Source organism: Rattus norvegicus, chromosome 18 (assembly GCF_021556685.1).
Source record: "Rattus norvegicus strain SHRSP/BbbUtx chromosome 18, alternate assembly SHRSP_T2T, whole genome shotgun sequence".
NCBI classification, from domain to species: domain Eukaryota; kingdom Metazoa; phylum Chordata; class Mammalia; order Rodentia; family Muridae; genus Rattus; species Rattus norvegicus.
Window position 1 is genome coordinate 22,926,810 of NC_141551.1, and position 12,735 is coordinate 22,939,544.

A 12,735-nucleotide genomic window follows, 5' to 3' on the forward strand; every position below is an offset into this window, starting at 1 on the left:
TTTGCAGGATACAGTAACCTGGGCTGGCATTTGTGTTCTCTTAGGGTCTGTATGACATCTGTCCAGGATCTTCTGGCTTTCATAGTCTCTGGTGAGAAGTCTGTTTGTGATTCTGATAGGTCTACCTTTGTATGTTACTTGACCTTTTTCCCTTACTTCTTTTCATATTCTTTCTTTGTTTTTGGCATTTGGTGTTTTGACTATTATGTGATGGGAGGAGTTTCTTTTCTGGTCCAATCTATTTGGAGTTCTGTAGGCGTCTTGTATGCTTATGGGCATCTCTTTCTTTAGGTTAGGGACGTTTTCTTCTATGATTTTGTTGAAGATATTTACTGGCCCTTTGAGCTGGGAGTCTTCACTCTCTTCTATACCTATTATCCTTAGGTTTGATCTTCTCATTGAGTCCTGGATTTCCTGTATGTTTTGGACCAGTAGCTTTTTCCGTTTTACATCATTTTTGGCAGTTGTATCGATGATTTCTATGGAATCTTCTGCTCCTGAGATTCTCTCTTCTATCTCTTGTATTCTGTTGGTGATGCTTGTGCCTATGGCTCCTTGTCTCTTCCTTTGGTTTTCTATATCCAGGGTTGTTTCCATGTGTTCTTTCTTCATTGCTTCTATTTCCATTTTTAATTCCTTCAATTGTTTGATTGTGTTTTCCTGGAATTCTTTCAGGGATTATTGTGATTCTTCTCTATAGGCTTCTACTTGTTTATTTATGTTTTCCTGCATTTCTCTAAGGGAGTTTTCATGTCTTTCTTGAAGTCCTCCAGCATCATGATCAAATATGATTTTGAAACTAGACCTTGCTTTTCTGGTGTGTTTGGATATTCAGTGTTTGCTTTGGTGGGAGAATTGGGCTCCAATGATGCCATGTAGTCTTTTTTTCTGTTGCTTGGGTTCCTGCGCTTGCCTCTCGCCATCAGATTATCTCTGGTGTTACTTTGTTCTTCTATTTCTGACAGTGGCTAGACTGTCCTATAGGCCTGTGTTTCAGGAGTGCTGTAGACCTGTTTTCCTGTTTTCTTTCAGCCAGTTATGGGAACAGAGTGTTCTGCTTTCAGGCGTGTAGTTTTTCCTGTCTACTGGTCTTCAGTTGTTCCTGTGGGCCTCTGTCCTGAGTTCACCAGGCAGGTCGCTTGGAGCAGAAAAGTTGTTCTTTACTGTGGTCCCGCTGCTCATGTTTGCTCGTGGGGTGTTGCTTTTGAGCTCTCCGTCAGTGTGGCAACCAGGAGGACCTGCACCGCCTTTACCAGGAGCCCCTGTGCACTATCTGGGTTCCCAGATAGCGTTAGGTGTTTTCCTCTGGAGTCAGAAATGTGGACAGAACGTAGTCTCTTCTGGCTTCCCAGGTGTGTCTGCCTCTCTGAAGGTTTAGCTCTCCCTTCCACACAATTTGGGTGCAGAGAACTGTTGATCCAGTCCCTTCAGGTCCAGCGCAGGGGACCTGCAGCTCCAGTGCCCCCATATTCTGGTTCCCCTCAATGGTAGTTTTATGAATGTTTAATTTTTATTTTAATTTTTGTCTTATTTGTCTCTGACCTATTTCTTTTGATTATCAGTGTGGTTTCTGCTTTTTTTTTTTAAGAGTGAGTAACAAGAGAGGAGGGAGCAAGAGAAATAAGGTAATTGGACTCTTAGAGAGGTGTGGGAGATTTGGGAGGACTTGAAAGAAGACGAAAATTATCAAAAAATATGGTAAAAATGCTAATAAAAATTAACATTTTATGAGGTTGATTCTTGATTTTAAAGCATAAGCCATTGATGTTCTGTTCAGGAAATTTTCCCTAGTGCCCATGTATTTGAGTCTCTTGCCTACTTTTTCTTCTATTAGTTTAAGTGTATCTGGTTTGATGTGGAGGTCCTTGATCCACTTGGACTTGAACTTTGTACAGGGTGATGAGAATAGATCGATTTGCATTCTTCTACATGCTGACTTCCTGTTGAACCAGCACCATTTATTGAAAAAGGCTATCTTTTTTCCACTGGATGTTTTAGCTCTTTTGTCAAAGATCAAGTGACCATAGGTGTTTGGGTTCATTTCTGGGTCTTCAATTCTATTCCATTAACCTACCTGTCTGTCTCTGTACCAATGTACTCAATACCATACAGTTTTTATCACTATTGTTCTGTAACACTGCTTGCGGTCAGGAATGGTCATTCCTGTAGACGTTCTTTTATTGTTGAGGATAGTTTTAGCTATCCTTTTTTTTGTTGTTATTACAATGAATTGTTCTTTCTAATTCTATGAAGAATTGAGTCGGAATTTTGATGGGGATTACACTGAAACTGTACATTGTTTTTGGCAAGATAGCCATTTTTTTTCAATATTAATCCGGCCAATCTATGAGCATGGGAGATCATTCCATCTTCTGAGACATTCTTCAATTTCTTTCTTCAAACTTGAAGTTCTTGTCATACAGATCTTTCACTTGCTTGGTTAGAGTCACACTAAGGTATTTTATAACATTTGTGACTATTGTGACTGGTGTCCTCTACTTAATTATTTTCTCAGCCTGTTTATCCTTTGAGTAGAGGAAAGCTACTTATTTGTTTGAGTTAATTTAGTATCTAGCCACTTTGCTGAAGTTGTTTATCAGGCTCTAAGATAAAGAATGGACAAATAGAAACTCATAAAATTGCAAACTTTCTGTAAGGCAAAGGTCATCAGGACAAAACGGCAACAAACAGGTTGAGAAAAGATCCTTACCAATCCTACATCCATTAGAGGGCTCATATTCAATATATATAAAGAACTCAAGAAGTTAAACTCCAGAGAATCAAATAATCCTATTAATAATGGGGTACAGAACTAAACAAAGAACTTTCAGCTGAGGAATATCGAATGGCTGAGAAGTACCTAAAGAAATGTTGAACATCCTTAGTCATCAGGGAAATGCAAATCAAATCAACCCTGAGATGCCATCTCACACCATTGAGAATGGTTAAGATCAAAAACTCTGGTGACAACAGATGCTGACAAGGATGTGGAGAAAGAGGAGCACTCCTCCATTGTTAGTGGGATTGCATGCTGGTGCAACCACTCTGGAAATCAGCTTGGAGGTTCCTCAGAAAATTGCACATAGTACTACCTGAAGACCCAGCTATACCAGTCCTGGGCATATACCCAAAAGATGCTCCAACATATAACAAGGACACATGCTCCACTATGTTCATAATAGCCTTATTTATAATAGCCAGAAGCTGGAAAGAACCCAGATTTCCTTAAACAGAGGAATCGATACAGAAAATGTGGTACTTCTACACAATGGAATACTACGCATCTATTAAAAATAATGACTTTATGAAATTCATAGACAAATGATGGAACTAGAAAAATATCATCCTCAGTGAGATAACCCAATCACCAAAAACACACATGGTATGTACTCACTGATAAGTGGATATTAGCCCAAAAGCTCAAATTACCCAAATTCAATCCATAGACCACATGAAGCTCAAAAAGAAGAATGACCAAAATGTGAATGCTTCAGTCCTTCTTAATAGGGGAAACAAAAATATTCATAGGAGTAGATATAGAGACAAAGTTTAGAGCAAAGACTGAAGGAATGGCCATTCAGAACCTGCCCCACCTGTGGATCCAGCTCATATACATACAGCCACCAAATCCAGACAATATTGTTCATGCCAAGAAGTACATGCTGACAGAAGCCTGATATAGCTGTCTCCTGAGAGGCTCTGTCAGAATATGACAAATATAAATGCAGATGCTAGCAGCCAACCATTGAACTGAGAATGGGGTTCCCTATGGAGGGGTTAGAAAAAGGATTGAAGGAGCTTAAAGGGTACGCAAGACCATAAGAAAAACAATACCAACCAACCAAAGCTCACAGGGACTAAATCACCATCCAAAGATTATACATGGATAGACACATGGCTCCAGCTGTATATGTAGCAGAGAATGGCCTTGTTGGGCAGCAATGGGAGAAGAAGCCCTTGGTCCTGCCAAGACTCAACCTCCCAGTGTAGGGGAATGTCTGGGTGGGAAGGTGGGAAGGGGTGGGTTGTTGGTTGGGGGAACACCCTCATAGAAGAAGGGAGAGGGGAATGGGATATGGCGTTTATGGATAGGAAATGGGAAAGGGGATAACATTTGAAAAGTAAATAAAAAATATCCAATAAAAAATTAACATAGAATTACTCTCTTATATTATAATTCTACCTCTAGTTAAACCCTCAAACTAAAATCAGTGTCTCAGAAAGATATCTACAGTTATACTCATATCGATATCATTCTACATAATACAAAATATGACACGTGACACATTAAGAAAGAAAGAAAGAAAGAAAGAAAAGAAAGAGGGAAGAAAGAAAGAAAGAAAGAAAGAAAGAAAGAAAGAAAGAGGGAGGAAGGAAGGAAGGAAGGAAGGAAGGAAGGAAGGAAGGGGAGGAGAGAGGAGGGGAGGGAAGGTGAGGGGAAGAGAGGAGAGGGGAAGGAAGGTGAGGGGAAGAGAGGAGAGGAGAGGGGAGGGGAGGGGAGGGGAGGGGAGGGGACGGGAGGAGAGGAGAGAAAAGGAAAAATTAGTTGATTGAGCAATGACGAGCAAACCAGTAAGCAACATTCCTCCACAGTCTCTACTGAAGTTTCTGCTACCAAGTTCCTGCCCTGATCTCCTGCCCTGGCCTTCCTTTATAACTGTAATCTAAAGTAGACCTTTGCCCTCTCGGCTGTTTTCAGTCAGTATATTTTTCTCAAAGGAACAGAACTGAAACTATGACAACCAATGTTAAAAAAAAAATGCCTATGATCCTGCACTGTCTTTCCTTTTCCTGGAGTTTTTAAATGTATTGTTAGATCTACAGTTATTACCAGAGGTTTGGGTTTGGGAATGACTGTTGGGTAAAGGTTAGTCAACTTATTGTTGGACAAAATAATACAGATTCGGGGAAGAGATGTAACGTGTCTCATTACAGGCATGAGAAAGAAATTAGGAAAATGACACCCTTCATAATAGACCCAAACAATATAAAGTACCTCGGTGTGACTTTAACCAAGCAAGTAAAAGATCTGTACAATAAGAACTTCAAGACTCTGAAGAAAGAAATTGAAGACGACCTCAGAAGATGGAAAGATCTCCCATGCTCATGGATTGGCAGGATTAATATAGTAAAAATGGCCATTCTACCAAAAGTGATCTACAGATTCAATGCAATTCCCATTAAAATACCAATCCAATTCTCCAAAGAGTTAGACAGAAAAATTTGCAAATTCATCTGGAATAACAAAAAACCCAGGATAGCTAAAACTATCCTCAACAATAAAAGGACTTCAGGGGGAATCACTATCCCTGAACTCAAGCAGTATTACAGAGCAATAGTGATAAAAACTGCATGGTATTGGTACAGAGACAGACAAATAGACCAATGGAACAGAGTTGAAGACCCAGAAATGAACCCACACACCTATGGGCACTTGATTTTTGACAAGGGAGCCAAAACCATCCAATGGAAAAAAGATAGCATTTTCAGCAAATGGTGCTGGTTCAACTGGAGGTCAACATGTAGAAGAATGCAAATCGATCCATGCTTATCACCCTGTACAAAGCTTAAGTCCAAGTGGATCAAGGACCTCCACATCAAACCAGATACACTCAAACTAGTAGAAGAAAAAGTGGGGAAGCATCTCGAACTCATGGGCACTGGAAAAAATTTCCTGAACAAAACACCAATGGCTTATGCTCTAAGATCAAGAATCGACAAATGGGATCTCATAAAACTGCAAAGCTTCTGTAAGGCAAAGGAAACTGTGGTTAGGACAAAACGGCAACCAACAGATTGGGAAAAGATCTTTACCAATCCTACAACAGATAGAGGCCTTATATCCAAAATATACAAAGAACTCAAGAAGTTAGACCGCAGGGAGACAAATAACCCTATTAAAAAATGGGGTTGAGAACTAAACAAAGAATTCACAGCTGAGGAATGCCGAATGGCTGAGAAACACCTAAAGAAATGTTCAACATCTTTAGTCATAAGGGAAATGCAAATCAAAACAACCCTGAGATTTCACTTCACACCAATGAGAGTGGCTAAGATCAAAAACTCAGGTGACAGCAGATGCTGGCGAGGATGTGAAGAAAGAGGAACACTCCTCCATTGTTGGTGGGATTGCAGACTGGTAAAACCATTCTGGAAATCAGTCTGGAGGTTCCTCAGAAAATTAGACATTGAACTGCCTGAGGATCCAGCTATACCTCTCTTGGGCATATACCCAAAAGATGCCCCAACATATAAAAAAGACACATGCTCCACTATGTTCATCGCAGCCTTATTTATAATAGCCAGAAGCTGGAAAGAACCCAGATGCCCTTCAACAGAGGAATGGATACAGAAAATGTGGTACATCTACACAATGGAATATTACTCAGCTATCAAAAACAATGCCTTTATGAAATTCGTAGGCAAATGGTTGGAACTGGAAAATATCATCCTGAGTGAGGTAACCCAATCACAGAAAAACACACATGGTATGCACTCATTGATAAGTGGCTATTAGCCCAAATGCTTGAATTACCCTAGATGCCTAGAACAAATGAAACTCAAGACGGATGATCAAAATGTGAATGCTTCACTCCTTCTTTAAAAGGGGAACAAGAATACCCTTGGTAGGGAATAGAGAGGCAAAGATTAAAACAGACACAGAAGGAACACCCATTCAAAGCCTGCCCCACATATGGCCCATACATTAAAAACAAAAAAAAAAAAAAAAAAAAACCTACAGGCATGCCGAGAACTTATCATGGCCATAAGAACTACTCTACTGTGCCAGCTCTGAGACTGTCTGTGATTCCTGATGATCACTTGTAACCACAGGCTTCTCTGATCTACAATTACAGTGCAAGATCAAGATACAAGTTGAGAGAGTGCCTAAGCCCAGAGGGAGGCAACACCAGCACCGGAACTCATTGATCTATTGTGAGGACTTGAGATATTAGGAGATCTGATTCAACATGCTCCCCCTAAGGTACCTCATGGTTAGTGCTGAGACTGGATTTTATATGCTCTTTCCAGGGCCACAGAGTACAAAAAGTGGTGTCTACTGTACTATATACATTTACTACCAGAACTACTAATATGGGTTATTCGTCATTTTGGTTTTGCTTAGAAGAAAAGTCTATGAAGGCCTCCTATCAGAGGAGAGAGATGAGATGTAGTTATACAGACCCATCCTTATTATTTGTGGCAGTGTTTCAATTCTATTGGCTCCTTGTAATTTAATAAGAGGTAACCTTATATAGCTCACTGTATTACTTTTTTAGTTAAAGCCATGATCTCAACTGTATCTTGACTATTTTTCTTTATAACTCAGCATCATTCCTATGACAGTCTAAATGTGGTGATACAGGGGTAAGAGCACAAGTAGACATAATAGCACATATCTACCTTTTTGACATATGAAACCTATGTGAAATAATATTCAATTCTTCTACCAGGAAAGCACGTTGGGCTTTCTCAGAATAGAAGCTTGATTTGAAGACAAAGCTGGGTATCTGCAAAAAGAAATAATAGCATTTTGCATTTTGTCCTAAGTGGGGCTTTCCTGAATCACAAAAGATCATTAAAAATACAAAAATAAGCTAACCATAGATGGGAGGAGAAATCATTTTAAATGGGTTTAAATCTATTTTCCTCCTGGAGAGTACTCAGTTTATAGCTCCATTAAAATATTACTGATATAAATATATTTCAATGTTCCATTAGATATTTTATCTTCCATTTGAAACTTGAATTTATTTAGGATGAGGGAACAGTATTCAGGATAATGAGCTAGAAGATTCTCCATAACTGCCAGAGCTACTTGGAGAAGGAATACGTTCAGAAAATGAAAGCATGCTTATCTTTAACGTCTTTCAGAGACAGACAGTTTTGCTTCAAAGTAGGAGACAGACTGCAGATTCTTGGCTCAGCAGCCTGACAGGAGAGCAACTGGCTCCAGATTTCTTAGTAATAGCAAGGATTCTGATTAGCCTGGCAGGTGGGCTCCTTACAGTTAAAAACTGCCACTGGAATGAGAGTAGACTTTATGGAAGATAGTCCTTAGTGCCTCTGTCTACATTCAGAATTGAAAGGATTCTGGTACACAGCTAAATGAATCCATTGTGCAGAAGAGCCCCACACAGACTACTCATCCAGTTCTATTGATCAGAAGAAACTCTTACATGCTTTTAAGATATTTAATTGTTCCAGGACAATATATTTTCCAACTCTTTTGGGCCATTTGTTTCCAGTTTCTCACTGGTGTTAAAATCAGCATGCTATTTACTGGTAGCTGGTGCAGAATTGATTTCTAATGAAGAAATTTGGATTGCAAATTCTTTACTTCAAGTGCAATGTCCAGGGCCTTTGAGAACTCCTACTTTTAGTAGAATACTAGTCTCTAGAAGTTCATCCTCACTACCACCGCCACCATCAACACACACACACACACACACACACACACACACACACACACACGCACGCACGCACGCACGCACGCACGCACGCACTCACGCACACACACACACACACAATTTTGACTATAGTATTTTTCATCATTAACTGAACAACTGTATAATTAAGAAATATCACAAAATATCTAGCAGGTCAGCAGATACAAACAAAAAATATATAATTTTTCTTTTAAAAACTTAATTTCATAAAGAAAGCCAATGGACTTACTTGAATTTAGAAATGATGTTAACTATAATGAATATGAGATGCTAATGATTTACAGACTTCTATTTTGAGCTGATATTTCACCCTAGTCTCCTGCAGAACAGGTCAAACTAAAACATCACCTCTGATCTGTACATAAAATTGTACTGGATTCTGGAATGAACCAGTTTTCAGAAACAAAAACAAATGCCAAGCAAATTTACATCAGCCAATCAGTAGGAACTTCACCTGAGGTACCATAAATTGCAAGAACAGCAATTCCAAAGCAATCAGTCCAACACTACTGGGTTTGGACTCAGTCAGAGAAGATGCACCTAACCCTCAAGAGACTGGAGCCCCACAGAGTGAGGATATCTGGTAGGGTGGAGGGTAAGGGGGTGAGGACATCCTTGTAGAGATGTGAGGAGGAAATATGGGATGTAGAAGAGTCAGATGGTAGACTGGGATGGGGATAAAATCTGGACTATAAAAAAAGATTAAATAAAAAATATATTATTAAAAAGACAACCTGTCCAACTTTCTATCTGTATCTCAGGTTTGGTTGGTTGGCTTGATTTGGTTTGGTTTGGTTTGGTTTGGTTTGATTTGGTTTGGTTTGGTTTGGTTTGGTTTGGTTTGGCTTGGCTTGGTTTGGCTTGGTTTGGTTTGGTTTGGTTTGGTTTGGTTTGGTTTGGTTTGGTTTGGTTTGGTTTGGTTTGGTGTGGTGTGGTATAGTTTGATTTTTTTTTCCTGCCTTTAAAGTCAGACTCTTCTGCTCAGTTCATTGAAACAACCATTCCTTTTTTATAGACTGGGACATTCCTCAATTATGGATCATGAAGCAAATTTTTAAAAAAGTAAAATCTTTAAATTAAACTTACTATAATTTTATCTCAAATTCAAAGACTGATATTTCCCTTGCTGGTTTTCAGCTGCATCCTTCCTGTGAAATTCGAAGTGTATGTCATTCCAAACAAATTAATATCATTATTTCTGGATCACCAATGACCATATTGTGGTCTAATTTCTACTGCTTCATTAACATAACTCAGGTTCTGCATTTAATTTTTAAAGAAGGTATAGCATTTGAGGTCTAAGAATATGGCACTGAACATTCACTGGGGATATCTCTACAAAGAAGAGGGTATGTCACTGCAAGGTTTATGAGGAGAAGGTCTGTGAGAGAAGATTAAAGGTTGAGACCATAAGCCAGAAACCAGGAAGGTCCATTTCTGACCTGTTCATATCACATTTCCATCAGAAGAACTAACCCATCTTGACAAGCCAGCATCAACATCCTTGCGGTTGTGGCCTTCGAAGGCTAAGGATCCACCTTTCCAAGACCCCACGTCTTCCTCATGTTACCTCTCTACTGACCAAACTTCTACCCCAAGAAACTTAGTGACTCTAAGTATCCTAGAACATAGAACCAGCACATTTCCTTAGCACTTTAAATGAACTCAAGAAGCCAGTGTTCCCGTTTCCTTCCTCACATCCCTTCTTATTTCCCAGATATGCACAAACCTCCAAACACCCTGACTCCATATCATGTTACATCACTCTAAAACAAAATAATGAATTGTTGGCATAGTACTGCTCCTATAGTACAAAGGGCATCAGACAAGCCCAGACGGATCCTTCTGTGGTTAACACTTTGTTTAAGAAAAAAGAAAAGCTATTATTCCTAAAATAATACTGTGAACTACCTTTACTATGTATTGGTAGCATTTTATCTTAACTATCCAATGGACCCTCTTTCTTCTAAAAAAAGTTAAAAAATTTGAAGACAGGAGACCGTTTTAAACATGTGTGTTTGTTACATGTTTTAGAACTGTCCAGAGAATTCAATTATTTTCCACCACTGAATTCTTCACTGCAGAAATAAGAGATGAGCTAGTGTTGAGAATGATAGCTCAACAGTAGAACATAAAACATGTAAATAACATTTACTCTGTTATTTTGGTTGAGACAAACGTGAGCCATAAAAATAAATCCGTATAAATATTATAAATAAATACAAAAAATAAATGCTATAGAAACCATTTCAGTCAGACATGAGAAGAAAACAATCCATTGGCATGCCATATCTGCCACTGAATTTCTCATTTACTTAATTATTCTTAATTATGTTGCTCCTGCATAAAAATTGCTGATATTACAAGTATTATGGAATAAAGCAATAGTTCAAACATTTATATAGATGTTAAATAGGAAATAATTCACTACATAGTACAATCACATTTGCAATTAATCAAAATGCAGACAATACTTAACATGTTAGAACTGCAAAAAAAGGGGCTGGGGATTTAGCTCAGTGGTAGAGCGCTTACCTAGGAAGCGCAAGGCCCTGGGTTCGGTCCCCAGCTCCGAAAAAAAGAACCAAAAAAAAAAAAAAAAAAAAGAACTGCAAAAAAAATTCTGCAAATGCTTGAAACTCTACAAAATAATATAAAGAAAATAACAGGAAAGACTGGTGATAAAAATTGTTCCAGTAATAATGCTTTTTGAGATTTACTATTCTGTGCGGATTGTCCATTGTTCTCATGATATTCTATATTGGTTTCTAATTAGATACCTTCCCAAGGACATCACTTACATTGAAAAAATTAAAACAAATAACAAGTTGTAGAAACTGTGATTTACGGAAATCACAGTGCTATTCATTTTGGAGGAGATCGCTTGCAGGGGAGGTAAAAGATTCATCCTGACAGGACTCCAGGTATAGCTCATGAATAAAAAGCGAAGATCTTCCGTCTCTGTCAGCAGCCACTAAGTCTTGGTCAAGCCACTTGTGAATTTATAGTGTGCTGTATTTGTGAATGGTGAAATATGTGGTCTCTGTGGCAGAGTCAACACTCTAGGAGTCACACACTCAGCCATTTACATGAATCTTAACTCAGAAGCACTTCTCTCTTACCTAACGCGTTTGTGTAGGGCCTTTCTCAGTGATAGCCCTATGCACACAGGGTATCACCCTCCACAGTGGAATACTGAGGTAATTGCCCCATGTCAGTTGCTGTCAGGAGGCTGAGAAATGAATTATGAAAGAAATTCTAATTATCAGACATTTCTACCAAAAGGATGCTTTAAGAAGTTTTGACAGGGGCTGATAGGTTGCACAATGTAGAAAGAACTCGCTTAGTGCACACAAGACCTTGAGCTCAGCACAAATAAAATCTTGGTTAGCGTTTTACTGAGGATTTTGTGCAAACTATAAATCATGTCTTTTTTTTTAATTTGGCAGTTTTAATGTTGAAAATTGCCGAATATCAGCTAAGATGCACATGATAAATACATAAATATTAATGTTCTTCATATAACACTATCAGGTAATTTGCACTTAAAGCAGGATTTCCTAATGAAATTAAATATAAGAGAAAGGTAGAGAGATCATAGGTTTAAAATGTGCGATGAAATATTTCTTTCTTCAATTTTGAGTCTAATTTCTTCTTAATGCACAAAAAACTAAAAGTGTAGATTCTTCAAAGCCAAGAACTGCAGGGTGTTTTTTAACTTATTTTTAATCTCAATAAGCAACATCTAATGTTGCAAATCTATTAGAGCCCAAATAATCATGTGAAGGCAGCGCACAGCTCACAGATGTACACGGTTATTATCCTCTTCTTCTACAGTTAATAGTGTAGCTGATTTTACCCCTAAATAAAAATGTTTACTTTTAAAAAGCACTTTAAAAGTAGTTAACTTGCAAATATTTTTAATTATACACATTTTATTTTCTGCAGCAAGTCATGCAAATCGTGATTATATTTTTTTAGAGTTTAATGGCGATATTTGTAAATTTCATCATTGCATCTAGCCAACTGTAGAAGCACAAGTACTTAAAACACAGTGCTCATACTCTTAAACAATTTTAGATTTTTGGTTTGGTTTTGCTTTTTTTTCTAGGGTGGTTGGGATTGAACTCAGGATCTTGGAGGTGATGGGCAAAGACACTACTACCGCTGAGTAGCCCCTATTTTGTGTATTGTAGGGGGAGTGGTTTTCAGTCTTGTGTTTCGAAGTTGCCTTCTCGTGTTCTAAACTTAAATTGTCAAACTATTTTACTGTAGGAACTGCTGA

The 12,735-nt window shown here is 38.4% G+C and overlaps 1 protein-coding gene across 1 annotated transcript in view; it reads right to left on the bottom strand.

Annotated features, from left to right (window-relative positions):
- The window catches only part of Rit2 (Ras-like without CAAX 2), a 346,997-nt gene that overhangs the window by 212,009 nt on the left and 122,253 nt on the right, over positions 1-12,735 (bottom strand).